The sequence below is a fragment of the Panthera uncia genome, chromosome D2 (genome assembly GCF_023721935.1).
Source record: "Panthera uncia isolate 11264 chromosome D2, Puncia_PCG_1.0, whole genome shotgun sequence".
NCBI classification, from domain to species: domain Eukaryota; kingdom Metazoa; phylum Chordata; class Mammalia; order Carnivora; family Felidae; genus Panthera; species Panthera uncia.
In genome coordinates this window covers 75636607-75656769 of record NC_064818.1, presented here as the reverse complement: position 1 = coordinate 75656769, position 20163 = coordinate 75636607, and the positions used below count along the sequence as shown (strand labels likewise).

Below are 20163 nucleotides of genomic sequence, written 5' to 3'. Positions count from 1 at the left end.
GAGAAAGAAAGAAAGAAAAAGAAAGGAGGGAGGAAGGGAGAAAGAAAGAAAGAAAAAAAGGAGGGAGGGAGGAAGGAAGGAAGAAAAGAAAGAAAAAAGAAAGAAAAAGAAAGGAGGAAGGGAGAAAGAAAAAGAAAGGAGGGAGGGAGGGAAGGAGGGAGGGAGGAAGGAAGGAAGGAAAGAAGGAAAAGAAAGAAAGAAAAAGAAAGGAGGGAGGAAGGAAGAAAGAGAAAGAAAGAAAGGAGGGAGGGAAGAGGGGGAAGAAGGAAGGAAGGAAGAAAGAAAAAGGAAGGAGGGAGGGAGGAAGGAAGGAAGGATGAAAGAAAGAAAGAAAGAAAGGAGGGAGGGAGGAAGGGAGGAAGGAAAGAAGAAAGAAAAAGAAAGGAGGGAAAGAAAGAAAGAAAGAAAGAAAGAAAAGAAAAGAAAAGAAAGAAGGAAAGCAAGCTAGCTAGCTCACTGGAGGATGTGCCAGCGGGAGACAGAAAACACAGCCTGCTGACCCCAATGATATGATAATGACCCTCACTGCTCAGCAGGATGGTCTCACCCAAAGAACTGGCCCAAAATTCCACCCAGAGGATGCCCCTCCCAGTAACGGGGGGGGGGGGGTAAGGGGGGGTAAGGGTGGGGAGCTGCTCAACAAACTAAAGCCTTGTCCTGGGCTCCAGAAAACCCAGAGTAGACGGCCCTTCTTCATCACGCCCCTTCTCCCGGGGGCTCCATTTTAAGCCAGAAAGAATGAGGCCTCCCCAGATGGTGGAGCCAGGCACGTGCCCTGAGGCCCTTGCTCAAGATGCCCAGCGGTCCCGGCCCAAGCTTGCTCTGAGGATGCCCGCGCCCAAGAAGCAGAGCATCACCTGGGCTGATGCCCGTCTCAAGATCTTTTAAATACACCAAAAGGCCGCTTACTCATTTGCAACAAGAAAGGCAATGATCAAGAGGGCAGCTACTTAAGTTCCGGGCTGACACAGTGGCCCAGCGGGCCAATCTGGGTGAAGACGTGGAATCAGAGGGTGACGGACCAGGTGAGCATCGGAGCACGAGGTGCTCACACTGCTGAGCTCTGCAAGGGTCAGAGGACTAGTGACCTCGGCAGAGGGCAGCCTCTCCCAACGACTGTCTTGCCAGCGGGCAGAGAGAGCCAGGAACCAGGCCAATCCCTCCACCGTCTGCCGGCACAGGAAAAAAGAGCCATTTGGTGAGTTCTCCTTCAGAAAAATCTACATTGATGTTTTTACAACTCGTCAGTGGCTCATTTTGTCAGTGCCAAAGACCACCCTCCCCCATCCCCAAGAACCCTGGCTCCTCCAGCAAAGCCACAAAGCCCTCAGGGGACCCAAAGAGATGAACAGAAACATCGGATCTGCTTTTGATGAGATCCAACGAGCTGAAGCCTGCACACTATCAAATTTCCTGAGTAAAGACTTACTCCACACAAACAGGATGGGGGCCATGCGGACCTTTTACAAACACACATTAATATGTAAAGGCCTTCGCTTTTGTGTAGGGAAGTGAAGATACACGCTTGGACAACGACAGATCGAGGTACCTGAGCTTTGCAGAGTCTGCTGACGGGCATGAAAAACACAAGGAAGTTACACAAGGGAATATCAAGAGGAATACGACTCTGGATCACCCTGGGGGGTCCCGGAAGTCACCCTGCCCCCCAGCACGGAATGTGGCAGGGGCAACACTGACAAGACACACAAAGCCAACTTGCCTCTTTCCAGAACTTCCTTGGAGGGCCATCAGACTGGAGTCTCCACTGCTACTCACTGCTGTCCACATCCACTGGGCCCATTCCACCAGGGGCCACATCCGCCAGGAGGCCAAAGCCATCTCTGCTGAAGGACGGCCTCCGTCCCCTAAATGCCCACCCCTGATTCCCTTGCCGTTGTCTCTGGGATCTTAATCTGCCCAAGATGTCAGGAAGACGTTAGCAGCACCGCCAGTCACGGATGCTGCGAGCTTCTCCAAAGTGCAGCAGAGACAGGGGGCGAGAGGCTGAGAGCTCTTCCCCTGGCTTCTGCAACCCTGGGCCCCGGCGACGTGCGGCTTTAGAGCGCAGAGGGCCCCTGCTCTTCCCTAACAGCACAGGCAAGCAACAGGGAGGGCCGGATACTCTTGGGCTCAAGCTGCTGAATTCCAATGAGGTCTCTCCTGCTGCAGCTGCCCGGATGGCCGGAACACCTGCTCAGAAGGAACCCCCATTCACCACTGCCCAGTGAGGGAGGCAGAGGGCACATGGAGCCCCTTTGTGATTCCCTGCCTGTTTACCGTGAACCATTTCTGCATCACAACACCACGGGGCGACCGACCGGAGCACCACAAGAATGGCATTCACTTCCGGTGATGCCTGTGTTATTTTCACATTTCCGTACCCTCTCCCAGGAGCAGAGAGCAAGTTAATTAGAGGAGGCGGATGGCAGCTTTTTTAATTAGCTCTTTTTTCCCTGTTCAGTTTCCCAGAGGGCTCAGAAACATTTCCAAGAGCAGGGATTTCTGCAGTCCACCCACAAAGAGCCTGTACACACAAATAAAGCAGCACTTTGGAGCCCCAATGCATAAAAGCAGTTCCCATCGGCTGTTTGATTTTTTTTTTCTACTAGAAAAAACTAAAGTACAATAAATTCTTCGGTTAAGGCTCCACAGACTTTCAAAATGAAAGAAAAGGAAATTAACTTAATGCTGCAAAGATGCATCAGAAAGAACGCGCCACTCCAGTCTGCCAAAACGTCTCTAAATTATACGAAAATGTATTTACCAGGATATGCATACGCTATGTTCACCATATAAGTCAATATGCAAATACATGCAAATAAACCGAGAGAATGTCTTTCCATAGTGTAAAAGGTAGCTCTTAATGGCCAGGCATGAAATATGGCCCAGCACGAAAACCTTGGTAATAGTTATCACATGCTGAACTTTTTGTTCTGTGTCAGGTCACGGCTTAGGTCCATTTGTGCATTTCTCTGTAATCTTCAAAAATATCCTGCCTGGCGGTGAGCAAGCCCAATTTACAGATGGCACTACTATGGGAAGCAAAGTACTTTGCCCTTGGCCATCTAGTTAGTAAGCTACGGGAGTTGGGCTCAAATCTAGAACCGTCTGCCTATAAAATCTGTGTTCTCTTCCCTGTCTCAGTGGCTCCCAAATATTTTCAACAGCAGAACTATTCTTCCAAATGAATCCTATGCATAGAGAAAAGTTGCGTTTATTTTATAAGCTCAATTTATACTATATTCTCACTACACAGTCTATCGTTGGGAACAATAAAGCTATTTGACAAACCTGAAAATCTGACACTAGGGGTTGGGGATGCTAATTGCAGCATGAGCTCTGTCTGTTGATTTCTCCCCTGGTTGCACATTATCAGGAAAAGTCCTGATGCAACCTGATGAGTGATTACAAACAGCACCTGTTTTTCAACAGCTTGCCCTGTATTCTTTAATAAGGCAGACAGGGCAGAAGAGCTACCGAAGAACAAAACTAAATTAATCCATCAGCACAAGGCAATATGCTGGTGGTCTCCAATGCCACCCAGGGTGGTGTGCACAGAAGGGAAGGAAAGATAGAAACATATAATCCCAAGTACAGAGAGACTGTGCTAGCCACCGAAACTAAACCTGTCAAGTTCCCCGGGTGTCTGTTCGTAGAGTTTTAAAGTATTTTTTCAAACATTTTCTCAGATTTCAGAGAATCTCTCTATAGTTCTGAAGTTCCACTGAGCACAGTTCGAAAATCTGTGCTCCACGCAATGAAGGAATCAGTCCCTCCACAGATAACACGCTGTGTTAAAACAGAGACTTATGCAAACTGTCCCCAAAGCAGGACAGCTGGCAAAGTGTAGAACCCCAGGGCCTGTTGGCCTCTCTTTTTACTTTAAATATTTTCATGTTTTACTTCCATGAACTATAACAACAAAATAGTAAAAGATCAGCACCCACACACCAATTAATGTAATATAGGTTAGCACGATATAAAATGAAGTTAGTGTAATATAATAACACATACATACACATATACACAAAAGTATGTGTGAATGTCTATATGTATAAACAAAACACGGGTCTCTCTTAATAAAGAGGTGCTACGAATGTAGTTTTTCAGCTCATTAAATGATTATGTTTTGCTCAAGTTGTACTGGAGGTCATTCAAGGGTTTGGGGAAATAAATCTCAAACACCACAGACTGAATCTTCCAACCCTGAAGACAGAAGAAAATTTCCCATTCCAACATGCTTATCACATCCTTTGAAACAGGCAAGGAGGGACGCATGGGTGTGGTGTCTGACTCTTGATTTCAGCTCAGGTCATGATCTCACGGTTTGAGAGTTGGAGCCCCACGTCAGGGTCTGTGCCGACAGCACAGAGCCTGCTTGGGTTTCTCTCTCTCTGCCCCTCCCCTACTTGCACGCATGCTCTCTGAAAAATAAATAAATAAACTTCAAAAAATAAAATAAAATAAACAGGCAAGGAAACTGAGGCCAGGAGAGCTGCAGTGACTTCCCAAAGTAACCAGCCCTTTCCAGCAAGGACACGACACGACATTCATTAGAACCAGCCTGCTTTTCGTCAATAAGAGCCTCCCTCCTAACCTCAGTGCCCGCCCCCCACCTGGAAATCTAAAGTTACCTATACTTACATGTTATCTGATTATCAAGAAACAGTTTGTTCTTTTAAAAAAAATTTTTTTTAAATGTTTATTTATTTTTGAAAGAGACAGAGCATGAGTGGGGTTGGGGCAAAAAGAGAGACAGAGACAGAATCCGAAGCAGGCTCCAGGCTCCGAGCTGTCAGCACAGAGCCCGATGTGGGGCTCAAACCCATGAACCGCCAGATCATGACCTGACCCAGAGTCAGAAGCTTAACCGACTGAGCCACCCAGGCATCCAAGAAACAGTTCATTCTTAAACATTGCTAAAGGAAAGTTCTCCTTCTAGCAATTTCTCAGAATTCTTGTGAAAGTGAGTCTGGGGATAGAGGATTTTGTGACCACCCAGCAAGAGTGAATGGTCCCAGCACCAGCACTCTAGAGGGGGGGGCTTCCTGTGACATAAGCCCCACCCTCTCAGGTTCTGGAGGGGGGGGCCCACCTGAGCGAGTGGTGCAAGTGCCCCCCAGCCTCCCTCCCCCTGACCAAACCCAGGGAGAGGCAACAGTGCTGGCCCAAAGCCCTGCATCCATAGGAGGCTCACGTCCTCCAGCCCCAAAGACCACCGGGCCATCCCTGAAGTGGGGGAGATCTTCCAGAAACAAAAACGGAGCTCTCGGCAGATCAGATCACCTCCTTCATCTCTGCATCTAAGAGTCTGATGGATTTGAGTGACAGGATGTTTGTGAGATTGCTCTCCACTAAATTCTATTCATCAAAATATTCCACTTTAGACAGGCTTGTCAAGAAATGCGGTCCTTGCAGGAACATGTGTGCATACTGTCTCTCTCTCTCTCTCTCTCTCTCTCTCTCACACACACACACACACACACACACACACACACACACTTCCCTCCTGCCTAAAACAACTTGACTGGTGATTTTTTTGGGCTGACTGAACAGGGTCTTTCACTTTAATGTGCCTATCATACGTATAGAAAAGGATTTTTTGGGCGCCTGGGTGGCTCAGTTGGTTAAGCATCTAGCTTCGGCTCGGGTCACGAACTCGTATTTCTTGAGTTCAAGCCGCGTCGGACTCTGTTCTGACAGCTCAGTCTGGAGCCTGCTTCAGATTCTGTGTCTCCCTCTCTCTCTGCCCCTCCCCCACTTGCACTGGGTGTCTCTCTCTCTCTCTCTCTCTCTCAAAAATAAACATTAAAAAAAAGAAAAGAAAAGGGATTTGCTCTGCAATATCACTCCTTAACATTTAAGTCAAGGGAGAACATTATTTCAACACAACCAAGAGCTAACACCCTTCCTGGACTGTCGGGTGACTGAGTCAGGTGCCGTCTTCCATGAACACAGCGCTGGGTCTGGCAAGCCGGGCTGCTGCTAGACTCTTCCAGGCTCAAGCTCCAGGGAAAATCAAAGCAGATGACAGCACACTTCTCCCAAGATTCCCAGCACGTAGCGTCTGTGGGGTTTATGAGACAGCTCCCATCTTCGGATACAAGTAGCTGTCACTTGGCTACTTAGGGATACCATCAGGGCTCAAGGGATATTGGCAATCAACACACTGGCCGTTTCGAGGTTAGATAGCGTCCCCGGCGAGGGAAGTGGCATGGTGAAGGCATAAAAGCACACATAAATAAACAACCCACCCAGATCCCATGGAACAGATGGGGGAGGCAGACAGAATCCCCCGAAAGGCGGTCAGGAGACCCACAAGCAATGAACGTCTACCACGGAATTCCTTCCAGCTAGGTCACGCGCCATTAGAAATTTGGGGAAATGGGGGCGCCCGGGTGGCTCAGTCGGTTAAGCGTCCAATTCTTGGTTTTGGCTCAGGTCACGATCCCACGGTTCGAGCCCCGCATTAAAAAAAAAGAAAGAAAGAAACTCAGGGAAGTGTAATTTGCTAGCAAACTGAGTCTTCTCTTTTATTTCATCACAGCTACCGATTTGGGCATGGAGGGGAAGCTGGAGCTTACACACGACGTGGGAGGGCCGTCCTGCCAGACCGTCTGTGGACAGAAGTGGGTCCCGGAGGACGCAGGGACTCTGAAAGTCACGCCGATCTGGACTCTATCCTTCCTTCGAGGTGTACACAACCCATAAACTCCAGGGTCAGGGGAGTGTTTCCAGAATGGGGGAGGCTCGGTGCGGCATTGTGCGTGTGTGGGTGCACACACAGGTGCCCAATGGAACATCCCATCCCCACACACTCAGTTTTAAAACGGACTTATGTGCAACGATACCAGGCGCTCAGCAAGAGAGGCTCTCCAGTGGCTGAGCGCCTTCCTGCAGGCGGTGTGAATCCAGGCTGAGTCAGCAGCCCCAGGCTGCGGATTCCACCTGTTTGTAAGCGGATCCGGGAGAGATGCCAGAATGCCAATCGAGTCTCAGGAGAAATAAAGAAAGAAGGGAGACTCGGCTACCCTTTAATTCCCTTGCCTTCTGCAATGATATCCCTGACATCTCATCTTTGTAGCTGAACTCTTTGCTTGGGTGACTTTAGTTGGAATCTTTAAACTCAGATTCTGAAAAACCGAACTGGAAATAAGATATTTATGGAGGCTAGCTAGAAAAAAAATAGAACACACAGAATTGAGGGAGCCTCTGAGAGGCGCCTGGGTGGCTTAGTCAGTTAAGCATCTGACTCTTGATTTTGGCTCAGGTCATGATCTCATGGTTCGTGGGTTTGAACCCCACATCAGGCTCTGTGTGGACCGTGCAGGGTCTGCTTGGGATCCTCTCTCGCCTTCTCTCTCTGCCCTTCCTCTGTTCGCTCTCTCTCTCTCTCAAAAAATGATAAACTTAAAAGAAAAAAAAGGAGCTTCCAATAGATCATCACCAAGAGGACTTCTCTTTTCTCTAGGAACAACTCCAGACCATCCTACCTAGTCAGACCGTTAACAAGCAAACAGTATCTCACCCAGGTGAGACACAACCAGCACCCAAGTAAACACATAAATATCTCTGTCCAACCAAGCTCACTGAAAATCCTGTACGGTACTCAGTGGAAAGCTCTTCTGGTCTTGTCCAAAAACATACTTTTCCTTCTTTTATATACTATCCTAACGGGTTTGCACTACGATTCAATGTGCGTGTGTAAATGTCCCCAAAATTCACGTTGAAACCTAATTTCCAATGGGATTAGAACAGGAGTAGGGCCCTCTTAGAAAAAGAAACCCCAGAGAACTGCCTTGTCCCCTTCGGCCATGTGACTTCACGGTAAGAACACCACCATCTATGAACAAGGAATCAGGCTCTTGCCAGTCACCAAATCTGTTGGGGCCTTGATTTTGAATTTCCCAGCCTCCAGAACTGTGGGGAATAAATGGGTACCGTTAAAGCCATCTCATCTGTGGCACTTTTGAAATTTTTTTTTTTTTACCTTTCTATTTATTTTTGAGAGACAGAGAACGAGCAAGGGAGGTGAAGAGAGAGAGGGAGACACAGAATCCGAAGCAGGCTCCAGGCTCCGAGCTGTCAGCACAGAGCCCGACGCGGGGCTCGAACCCACGAACCGCGAGATCACAACCTGAGTCGAAGTCGGGGGCCTCACCGACTGAGCCACCCAGGCGCCCCATGTGGCACTTTTGTTCTATCAGCCTTAACTGACAAAGAAGGTTTGGTACCTAGTTTCTGAAACCAAAGCAAGTCAGAGGGGCAGAGAAGATAGGTGCACAGACAGCATCTATCAAGACTGAGTGATCCATGACATAGAAAAACCATGAAACAAGATGCAAGTACTCAGAAGGAACTGTAATGTCTGGTCAGCCCCTAGGGTTTCCCCAGCACCTGGCAGGTAACAGCCCCTCCCTCAGCACCGCATACTGATGACGCGGGCACCGTGGGTTCACATGTACCGTCAGGAGAGCTCCAAGTAATAAGTAGGAAAAACAGCAAATTAAGGAATTGCATATAGTAGGAGCTGACCTGGGACATCATAATCATGTACAAACACAAAGAAATATACACAAACACATAGGCCCACTTCCAGAACACATATATACCTATGTAGAGACAGAAATATATGCACATACAGGCAACATATATGTTGTTTTTGGATTCAGAAAAAGGTATCTCAGCACAAGCATGTGTTTGCCTTGGTAAAAGGGCGGATGCCGGCCTGAAGAGGGCAGAGCCCAACCTCGCTGCTGGGGACACCAGGGGCCTTCCCAGATCCATTAAGCACGCCCTCCCAAGCCTATCTAGGTCCAAGATGCAAAGAACGGAACGCAGTGGGGGCCCGATTAGCTGGACTATGTCCGGGGAGACGTGGTATAAGGAAAGGAGCCAGCAAGGACTTTGGAAAAAGCGTGGCAATGGGAACACAGCCTTCCTCTCTGCATAGCCCAGGGCAGACGCACCCACCAGGGACCTGCCCCTTCACGTGCTCCCACACCCAGTGAGAAGCATCCATTCTGGTTTTTTTTTTTTAATTTATTTTTGAGAGAGAGAGAGAGAGAGAGAGAGAGCGAGTGAGCACAAGTGGAGGAGGGGCAGAGAGATGGAGACAGAACCTGAAGCAGGCTCCAGGCTCAGAGCCGCCAGCACAGAGCCCGATGCGGGGCTCGAACCCACAAACCGCGAGATCGTGACCTGAGCCGAAGTCGGACGCTTAACCGACTGAGCCACCCAGGCGCCCCAAGAAGCACCCATTCTGCCTCCCTGGCTCACCTTCCACACACCACAAGCATCCTTCTGATTTCAGGGTGGTTTCCCAGGCAGTACCCGGGCACCAGGATGGGGGCGCCTCAACCAGGGACTGCCCACCCCAGCCAATTTTACACTTTGTTCCTCAGCTTCCTCACCCCTCCTCCCATCTGACCCTCACAACAGGTGAGGCGTGTGGACACCATTCTATGACAATTTCAGCAGGACTTGTCTGTCACCTATCCCGAGCCGAGCACCTGGGCAGCCGCGTCAGACACAGCAGCTACCCGCTCACAAGACGCTCACATCCTTCTGGGTCCTGAGGAAGAGAATCTGGAGCCAAAGGGCCCAGTGACTCAAGGAGGCGCTCAGAGCCCGGCAGGGGCAGAGCTGAGACGAGAGCACGTGTCTTGTGCCCCTTGTCCCAAACGAAGCAGCTTCCTCTGCGTCCCAATGGCTCCTGTAGGATGGCAGGCTGGTCTGCAACTCAGTCTCCAGTATATTTGGGTGCCATCGGTTTCCAGGGCATCCTCATCTCCAGGGTGATGGACCAAACGGGGTTTTGGCATCTAGATCCACAACCGCCCCATGGGAGCAGCCAGCCAGGCCAGCCTGGGTCTCCTGCCCTCTGCCCTCCTCACTCCTGCTCCCCTGTTCCTCAGCCACACCTTAACCTGTCCCCTCATTTGGCCATCGAGTGCGCATCCAAGAGGCCCCAGCCCTGCCCTCCTGACTATAACCGTTTGAGTTCCTACAATCTACTTTGGGTAACAGGGGAGGTTGTGGGCCACCCAGACCCCTGGGGTTGGCCACATGCCCTCTGCAGGGCGGTTGGATCAGCCCCTGAATGCTGCTGCCCGTACTGATTCACATCTTGGACCAAAGGCCATAGCATCATGGGGTCAAGGGAGACTCAAGTGCTGACTAAGCTCAAAGCAGAGTCTTTCAAAGGGGCCACGATTTCCACTCAGCAGAGCAAGGGTGGCTCCAGCCTCCGCATTCCCGGCTCCTCAGTTCTTCACGTCTAAAGCGGCCTCACCTAAGTCTCTGTCTGTCTCCGTGTCTATCTCTGTGTGCCTCTGTCTCAGACTCTGAATCCGGCTGGGCCTCCATCTGCTCTGGAGTCTCTGTCTCAGGAGTTGCCTCTCTCTCCTCTGTCCTCCCCTCCCCCTGTGTGTGTGTGTGTGTGTGTGTGTGTGAGCACGCATGCACATGCCCCCACCTCTTACTTCCCTGTTTCCCTCCCCGTTTCTAGTCAAAAGGAGGAAAAGCATATTTGGAGGCTGTCCTGCTTATCTGAATCGTGCCCTTTCTATCAATAATTAAAGCTTATGTGTTTTGACTTTGTAATTCATCATTTAAAATTTTGCCTTTAGAGTGGTCTTTTAAAGCCTTGCAAGCTATTATTAACCATTGCAATGGACGGGTGCCTGGGTGGCTCAGTCGGTTAAGTATCTGTTGTTTTTGGCTCAGCTCATGATCTTGCAGTTCATGGGTTTCAGTCCCACATCAGGCTCTAAGCGGACGGTGCAGAGCCTGCTTGGGATTCCCTCTCGCCTTCTCTCCCTGCCTCTCTCCTACTTCTCCCCACCCACCCCCTCAAAAAAAAACAAAAACAAAAACAAAAAAAACCCCAAAAAAACAAAAAAAACAAAAAACAAAAAACTTAGAAAAAAAAGCATGATGCTTCTTTAAAAAAAAAAAATAATAGCAATGGAGAAAGGATTTGAGGGCTTTTGCTGCATTGGACATTAACATCCCTAGAGTCCTCTCTTCCTAATGTTTCAGCGTAAATTCATTACTGAGTGACATCAAGGTTGCTTTTAACAAATACATACAGTTGACCCAATGAACAATGCTGGGGTTAGGGGCACTGACCCCCACATGCAATCAAAATCCAAGTATAACTTTTGACTCTCCAAAAACTTGACCACTAATAGCCTACTGTTGACCAGGAGGTTTGCTGGTAACATAAACAGCTGGTTATCACATGTTTTGTATGTTGTATGTATTACATACCATATTCTTACAGGAAAGTAAACCAAAGGAAAGAAAATATTAAGTAAATCATAAAGAAGAGAAGATACGTTTATAGCACCAAACTGCATCAAACAACAACAACAACAACAACAACCACCACCACATGTATATGGGGCCACGCAGCACAAACCCGTGTTGTTCTAGGATCAGCTGTACGCACCATACGGGTAGATTTCAACCACTTTGTTAAGCCCTGAGCAGCCCAGAAAGCCTTGTGAGCTCCTTGTGAGATCCAAGCAGCTGGGATTATAAATCACAGCATCACACCCTCCTGCTGAGACCGCTGACTTTGAGCCAGCCTCCGGAGACCCTGAAGCTTTGCTAACTAAGAGAACTAAACCCAGAGAGGGTTTAGTTATTGTTAGATTTCATTTACCTAAAAATCAGTAATTCTCTGGGTCCTGCCTGGAGGTGATATTCAACTGATACCCCCCACAGCCTCTCTCCGAGAATCACAAAGACAAACTCTCCCCTAAAAATTCTTCCCCGGCTCTGCTAAATAAATGGCAATGTGCAGTCCACCCTGAGTCTCAACCACCATGTTGCAACTAGAAACAAAACGTACGAACCTGGCCTTGGGATGGCTGTAGTACTTTAGTAAAGCCCAACGTTTAGAAAGTTTTAAAAACCCTTTTTCTTTTTTCTTTTTTTTTTTTTTATTTATTTTTGGGACAGAGAGAGACAGAGCATGAACGGGGGAGGGGCAGAGAGAGAGGGAGACACAGAATCGGAAACAGGCTCCAGGCTCTGAGCCATCAGCCCAGAGCCCGACGCGGGGCTCGAACTCACGGACCGTGAGATCGTGACCTGGCTGAAGTCGGACGCTTAACCGACTGCGCCACCCAGGCGCCCCAAAAACCCTTTTTCTACCAATGTCTGCAAACAGTGCTTTTGTACAATAAAGAAGGAGCACTTAAATCTTTTGTCCCTTCCTTCCAATCGCTTTACAGAACCAAAAGGAAAAGAATGGCTTGTAAATAGCATGCCAGTTGCAGAGAAGTATTGTTCAACGCCTTGCAAACATGCATTCCTGAGGCATTGCCTGCATCAGGATATTTTTCACGCCATTCTCTCATATGTAACGCAGCAACAATGCTCAGTCTTTGACATGCTATTAAAGAAATTCTGAACAAAGTCTGAAGTTGAGCATGCTCTTCATACATAATATCTAAATTATCTGAATCCGTTAATTTTGTAGAAGACAGCACAATATTTACAAAATATAAAAATGAGCATTTACAGATCTGGCTCCAAAACCTCATGCTCTGCCACTTGTGAGGGGGGCAACTTCGGACAGGTTCCTTCACACAACCTTGACCATGGGCCCAGCTCCTCCTCTATCCAATGGGAGTACCACCGGCCACACGAGGTTGCTATGAGAAGTGACTCTGTACTCACACAATGCCAGGCATCTAGAAAGTGTTCACTCTCTCCGGTCCTCAATGTGTTAAAAGATTATTGTACCTTTCACCCGAACAGAACCAGAGAAACATAAAGCATAGCCCTACTTTCTTTATTTTTTTTATTTTATTTTTTTTTAATTTTTTTTTCAACGTTTTTAATTTATTATTTTTGGGACAGAGAGAGACAGAGCATGAACGGGGGAGGGGCAGAGAGAGAGGGAGACACAGAATCGGAAGCAGGCTCCAGGCTCCGAGCCATCAGCCCAGAGCCTGACGCGGGGCTCGAACTCACGGACCGCGAGATCGTGACCTGGCTGAAGTCGGACGCTTAACCGACTGCGCCACCCAGACGCCCCAGCCCTACTTTCTTTAAAGCCCCCTGTAGTCAGGGGACAGCTATACCAATGATTCATGAACAAGGAGAAAAGATTATGATTTTCTTGCTCCTCCTACACACCCAACACCCCCCTCTCCTTCACACACACACACACACACACACACACACACACACACGCTGCTAAAAAGGCTGTGGGCGAGGAATTGTAAAATCAAGCAATAAATTTCACTCGAGTATTTACCGAATTAATTCACAGCCACTTTGGCAGAAATTCTAATCAGCAAAGTAGACGGTGTGCTGACTTAGTTTGTTCTGGGCTCCGGGGTGCACCTAGAGTTTCTCTCTCTTGCATTCCGTCAAAGGAAGACGGACATGAAGAAGGAAGGAGGAGCCAGTAATCACAGAGCTGGAGAAAGAAGGTTCCAGGCAGAGGGAACCACAGGATGAAGGGCCCTGAGGTGGGAAGGAGCTTACCAGGTGCAAGAGGCAGCCTTAGTTATGGCCCCCAGGAGGAGAAGAGACCCAGGAGGAGGAAGTCTGCCACGAGGAGCTGGAAAGCCAGCAGAGGGCTTCAAAGGGGGAAGGACTCCCCCAGATGTATGGTCTTCAAAGGCCACCATGACTGCTCTGACAACAGCATTAGGGCAGCAGTGGGGGGCTGGGGCAGAGCCCATCCGATCATCGAGGGGACAGGAGTCCAGAGACAGAAGGCGGGGCCGTGCACTAGACCAGCAGCGGCAGTCAAGGTGAGGAGCGGTCAGACTCGAGACACACGTGGAAGGTTAAGGAAAAAGCTGAGATCCCAAGTGTGCTTTCAAAAAGTTTTGGCTAAAATAATAAGCATTTACTTTTTTACTGTCAGTACTATGGATGCAAGCAAGAAGATTGTTCTTCTGGACTCCAAGAGTCATCTCTTACACTGGCTGATTCAATAACGAAAGTATCAGAGCCCTAATCAGTGGTTTAAATATGACAAGGCTGATAAGGAACCTCAGATTCCAATTACATATGACGACGCTCCATCGAATGGATCCAATTTCCCACATCAAACAGGCAAACTGCCTCAAGGTTAAGGGTTTGGTGACAATAACCCAATTGACTTAAAACAGACCCTCAGAGCTGACCTTCCTGCCACTATACTACTCAATTTGATGATAAAAGGAACAGAATGAGGTAGAAATCGGACAATGGCACCTGCCTATTTCTATTCCTCAGGCCTTTCAAGCCCTCTGACTTCTAAACCAGCACCAGACTTCTCTCTCTCTCTTCTTTTTAGGACAAGGGCCGCTTTGTGCTTTGTTTTCTCACATCTCTTGCATCAAAGGCTCAAAGTTTTCCCTTATCTCAAGGTTCCTACGATTTTAAAAGTCATGCTTCTGGCTCCAGTTGGCATCTTAATGAAAGCTGACTTAGATAATTAGGGGTTTATCTCTTCCTTTATTTGTTGCAGGCCACAGTTGACAGATCAAGCCATTTCCCCATTTCATTGTCCTCTCTGCTTAGAAAACGTCAGTGGGGAGCCTCCCGTCCCTTTCTAGTTTCGGAGGGTCCCGGGCACAGACCCCTCATCACCTCCTACAGCTGCATCTTCCTCTGGGGGTTGCCTTTCTCTCGCTTTCAGCCTCCCGACACGCCGCTCTTTCCAAAATCCTTAGGTTCCTGGGGTGCCTGGGTGGCTCAGTCCACTGAGATTCCAACTTCCACTCAGGTCATGACCTCACGGTTCGTGAGTTCGAGCCCTGCATCAGGCTCTCTCTGCTGTCAATGCAGAGCCCATTTCGGATCCTCTGTCTCCATCTCTCTCTGCCCCTCCCCCATTCTCAAAAATAAACAAACATTAAAAAAAAAAGGGGGGCGCCTGGGTGGCTCAGTCGGTTGAGCGTCCGACTTCGGCCCAGGTCATGATCTCACGGTTCGTGAGTTCAAGTCCCACATCAGGCTCTGTGCTGACAGCTCAGAGCCTGGAGCCTGCTTCAGATTCTGTGTCTCCCTCTCTCTCTCTGCCCCTCCCCTACTCGTGCTCTGTCTCTTTCTCTCAAAAATAAATATGAAAACTATAATAATAAAATTTCAAAAACAAAATCCTTAGGTTCCTACTGCCTTCCTTGTTAGCTAACCGGCTCTGCCTACCTGCACACACATTCTGGCTTCCTAGGGTCAGACCTGCCCTTTCGGCGGCCCTAATCTGCATGGCAAGCTACGAGGCCGTACATTATCCAGGAAAGAGGTGAAAAACACAAAAAACAAAAAACTTGTGTCTGTCTACACGTACAAGGAGATGCAACTCAAATGACTGTATATTCCACTTAGAATTACAGGCACTGGGCACATGTCCTCTTGTCCCCTCAAGAATGGCCCCGCTTCTTGCAAACAACCCCCCTGGTGGGCAGCCTCTGAGGCACCAAACCACCCACATGGGGGCATAAGACTTGGGAATTCTTTATTAACGAGGAAGGGCCTCGGGGGAGAATTTCAGAAAGCCAGTGTCCAAACAATCCTGAAGAAGGCAGGCTTTTTTTTTTTTTTAATTATTTTTTTTAACATTTATTTATTTTTGAGACAGGGAGAGACAGAGCATAAACAGGGGAGGGTCAGAAAGAGAGAGACACAGAATCCAAAGCAGGCTCCAGGCTCCAAGCTGTCAGCACAGAGCCCGACGCAGGGCTCGAACTCACGGACCGCGAGATCATGACCTGAGCCGAAGTCGGACACTCAACCGAGTGAGCCCCCCAGGCGCCCCCGAAGGCTGGCTTTTAATTCTATAAAGAAGGACCCATACAGAGGCCACCCAGTGTCTTAAGTAACAAATCTGGAAACTCCCGAATTCTAGTCACTTGTGTGACACAGACCAAGATGAAGAAACAAAGGTGGGCTGTTTTCTCCTTTTCTCCTCGAACCTAAACCCAAATCTGGTCACGTGACGCCCCTCTTAACTCCTTCAGAGGCTGTCCGAATTCCTCAGCGCCTCATGAGGCCTTCCACCACTTGGCCCCTGACGTTTTCCTCGGATCCCGCCTCCCGCTCTTGCTCTGTGCACTCAAGCCAAACCCCACACCCTGCCCTCCACCAGTCCCCCAGCAGACCTTTCCAGCTCTTCTGCACTTTCTCTCGCTGCTTCTTCCTGCCCAGCAGAGACCTGCTCAGAAAGGCTCGGTGGTAGTGTCCCCTCCTCCATGCAGCCCTCCATTATTTTATCCCCGCTGAACGTTTACCAGTGAAATATTACATCTGAGTATGAGGGAAATACTTCCCAGGGCCCCTGAGAGTTGGGCAATTTATACCATCTCCAGGAAAGCCTGTACCCAATCACCCCCATACCCCTGGTTCCCTTCCACACACCATGCCAGGATTAATTTAATCCCTGACTTTTATTATTTTTTTTATTAAAAATTTTTTTTTTAACTTTTATTCATTTTTGAGAGAGAGAGACAGAGCATGAATGGGGGAAGGTCAGAGAGAGAGGGAGATACAGAATCTGAAACAGGCTCCAGGCTCTGAGCTGTCAGCACAGAGCCGGACATGGGGCTCGAACTCATGGACCGCGAGATCGTGACCTGAGCCGAAGTCGGCCGCTTAACCGACTGAGCCACCCAGACGCCCCAAGCCCTGAGCTTTAGAAGAGATGGTTACATTTGGAGAGGTTGGAGAAAATCAGTATTCAGGAGATTATGAATATAACACAACATAGTATAGCACTGTATAATATGATACGATGTAATATAATATAATATAATATAATAAATATGATGTAATATGGTGTAATATGGTGTAATATAATTAATACAATATATACTTCAAGCACAGATTGGGAAATGCACAGCATAAAGCCAGGAGAGTGAACACAGGGCGGAAAGTGTGTTATTCGAGAAAGCCCATCTGAGCAGACTGGTTTCTGAGGTTCAGCACCTTTTCCACTTCACAGGCACTAAGGGGTTTCCTTGAAGAGTGACACTAATGCATCCTTTGGCACAAAGCGGCAACATTTCAGGGTTTCTTCAGCAGACTTCACTAGGAACGATGCTATATTTAAAAAACTAAAACTAAAAGCCACAGGCACAGTACTCAAACATTTTATTTGTTATTTCTTCTCCAGAGTCCCCAACATGAGCATGCATTCTTTTTTATCCGTAGACTCTGTCAGCAACAGAGAGGGGGATGGGGTATCGGCCCCATTTCACGGATGTCGTAACTGAGCCTCCAAGGGCACCGCGTGGACCCGCAATGCTACACGCCCAGGAACCCAGGACAGCTTTGCACTGAGCCAGTGCTGTGGTCCACGAGCTTTCTAAAGGTGGAATTTGTCGACCTTTGTACTGTTCCCAACAGTGGAGCTGGGCTGGCTGGTGGTGACCCGTGCAGGTTCTCCCCGCTTTTTCTTGGGAGCAGTAGGTCAGTTCATCAGGCACCCCCTCAGTCCAATGCCACCCAGCTCTCTGGTCCATGTACGATGTGCTGGTCACAGACAGGGACCCACAGTCACACGGTCTTCCAGTAAGGAGAAAGAACCCTCCTCTGGTCCACCGAGGTCACGTGAAGGGCCGGGGCTCAGGGCCTACATGAGGGAGGGAGAAAGTGGCCAGAAGAACACTGCTGGCTACAGCCTCCGCTCAGCCCCCTGCCCGCTGTCCTGTGCATGGGAGCAGGTGGCTGGTGACCACAGGGCCCTGGCTCGACCTCGCCGTGACTCTGGAGTCTGGGGGCAGCCCCAGGACCGTGCAGTTAGACTGGGTGCTAAGAGCTACCCCCCAGAGAGGGGTGGGCGCCAACAACACACCCTTCTCTCATCTGTCACTAGAACAACTGGACGTGACAGACATCAGGAACAAACACCTCTCCACTTCTCAAGCCCTGCTTTCCCTCATCCTCATAGACAGCACCTCCAGGTACCATCTGCCACCAAGGTACGCCTTGTCCTTTCTTACCTGGAGCCCTTTCCCACTGACTCCACTTCTGTCTAGCATCAGATACCATCAACAGCAAAAATCCTGGGAGAACACTGCCGGAAGCTTCCAGCCAGGCCTGACGGCCCTCCTCCTGCCCCTTCCCCTTCCCCTTCCCTCTGCTTCAGGTCACGTATCTCCAGTCTGGTAACTAAAGATATTCCCTATGGGTGTCAAAACACCTAAGAGTTGTCCTAGAAGCAGGCTCGCCAGTGAGGGCAGGAGACACGTGCTGAGCTGTTCAAGACCAGTCCAGAGGCCAGCCAAGCACCCCAGTGCTCCCGAGGTTCCTTGCCTCCCCGATGTGGCTCTAGGTCCGTGCAGACAGTCCCAGAGGCCGTGGCACTCAGGTCCCCCAGCAGCTGCAGCCTCGGGTCAGAGAGGGAGCCTGAGGCAGCCCCAGGTGTAGGTCCCCTGTTGTACATCAAAGAAAGTGATCCTTTTTTTTCCATTTTTTTTTAATGTTTATTTTATTTTTGACAGAGAGAGAGAGAGAGAGAGAGAGAGACAGAGCACAAGCGGGGGAGGGGCAAAGAGAGAGGGGGACACAGAATTCAAAGTAGGCTCCAGGCTCTGAGCTGGCAGCACAGAGCCCGACGTGGGGCTCGAACTCACAGACCGCGAGATCATGACCTGAGCCGAAGTCGGACGCTCAACCGACTGAGCCACCCAGGCGCCCCTCAAAGAAAGTGATTCTAAAGGCCACCAACTCTATTGCTCTAGGTTGTTCTGGGGTTTTTCTCAGTTTTGCTTGCTTGTTTGTTTTTATGGGGGAGAGGGGTCCTTTTTTCCAAAGCCATCTTGATAATCACTGCTGGAAGAACCCTACCTGTCAGTCATAGGACACATACATTCTCTCGTCTTTAAGTTACTTCACATGGTTTTTGTGCCTTCTACCCAAGGTACCCGGCTAAGCCCACAGGCAGAGCCCTTCTGAGGAAGGAACGTTCTGGGTGCACCTCTGCCCAGGGACAGCCCCTCAGACCCTGTGTTCCTGGTCATAAAACCTTCCGCTTAGACTTAGAGACTTTGCCAGTCACTGGTTTAGGAGGAATCGAAACTCGTTGCCCACTAGACTCGGGCTGTAGTGCCCCGGGGGCCGGGCTGGCATTACGCTCCCGCCCCGCTGCCTCACACACACTCTGCACTCCGGCCCCTCTTCCTTCTTCCCCAAGAGCAGAGTCCCTCGGACACTGATGCTGTGATGGCCTCTTCCCCGCAGCCCTGCCCTTCAGTGTCTTGGGGCCACTCTTTCTCGCCTCGAGCATTAAGGGAAATGAACACAGTCACAGGACCCACTTCCGAACCAGGCTGGGCCAGGAAATCCCACGCACGACCTACAAGTGTACAGATGTTTTCCCTAAAGTCAGGCCAGCCTCTCCGCCTTCTTCCTGGAAAATACTCACAAGGCACGCCAGGCATGTCCCTCCAAAGTAGAACAATTAGCCACCAGCAACTTCCACCAGGGCCCTGGTGAATGGCAAAGAGGAGTATCTCAGAAGCTGGAGCCCCTTTGATCAGACTGTTCCTGAAGGTCCAGAGACCCAGACCTGATCCCCATTAAAGATGGTGCTTGCACGGGAGAGCTCCAGGAGACGCGGCGAGCCGCCACACACAGGGTGGCAAGTCTCACTGTGACACTCTCTTCCGCTGGACTTTCTCCCTCAGCCCAGACAGAGAGCAGCCCTAGCTTTAACAAGTGTCAAGCTTCAGCCTCGACAAATGCCGTATCTGCAGCCACTGCTCACTCAGGATGAACAGAGTAAATAAACAGCCACCTTTCTTGCAAACTTATCTTTAGAACCTCCCTGAGGAGAGGGAAGGAATTGGAAAACCAAAAAAAGAAAAATGACAGTTTAGAGCAAAGACACACGCTAACTGTGGGCTCTGTGCGGACAGCTCTGAGCCTGGAGCCTGCTTCAGATTCTGTGTCTCCCCCTCTCTGTGCCCCTCCCTCCCTCACGCTCTCTCTCGCTCTCAAAAATAAACAAACATTAAAAATAATAATAAAAATAAATGTATATTTTTTTAGCAAATTGGAAGTTAATGGGAAGAGATTAAAATTTTTGACTACCTGAGTCATGCTCAATAAAGACCAGCAGGCCCCGGATGGCTCAGTCAGGTAAGCATCCGACTCTTAATTTCAGCTCAGGTCATGATCTCACAGTTGGGGAGATCGAGCCCCGAG

General features: G+C 49.3%; 1 protein-coding gene across 4 annotated transcripts in view; it reads right to left on the bottom strand.

The window, feature by feature from the left end:
• Positions 1–20163, bottom strand: part of LOC125933013 (transforming acidic coiled-coil-containing protein 2-like) — a 124976-nt gene that overhangs the window by 53960 nt on the left and 50853 nt on the right. The gene's annotated exons all lie outside the window — the stretch shown is intronic.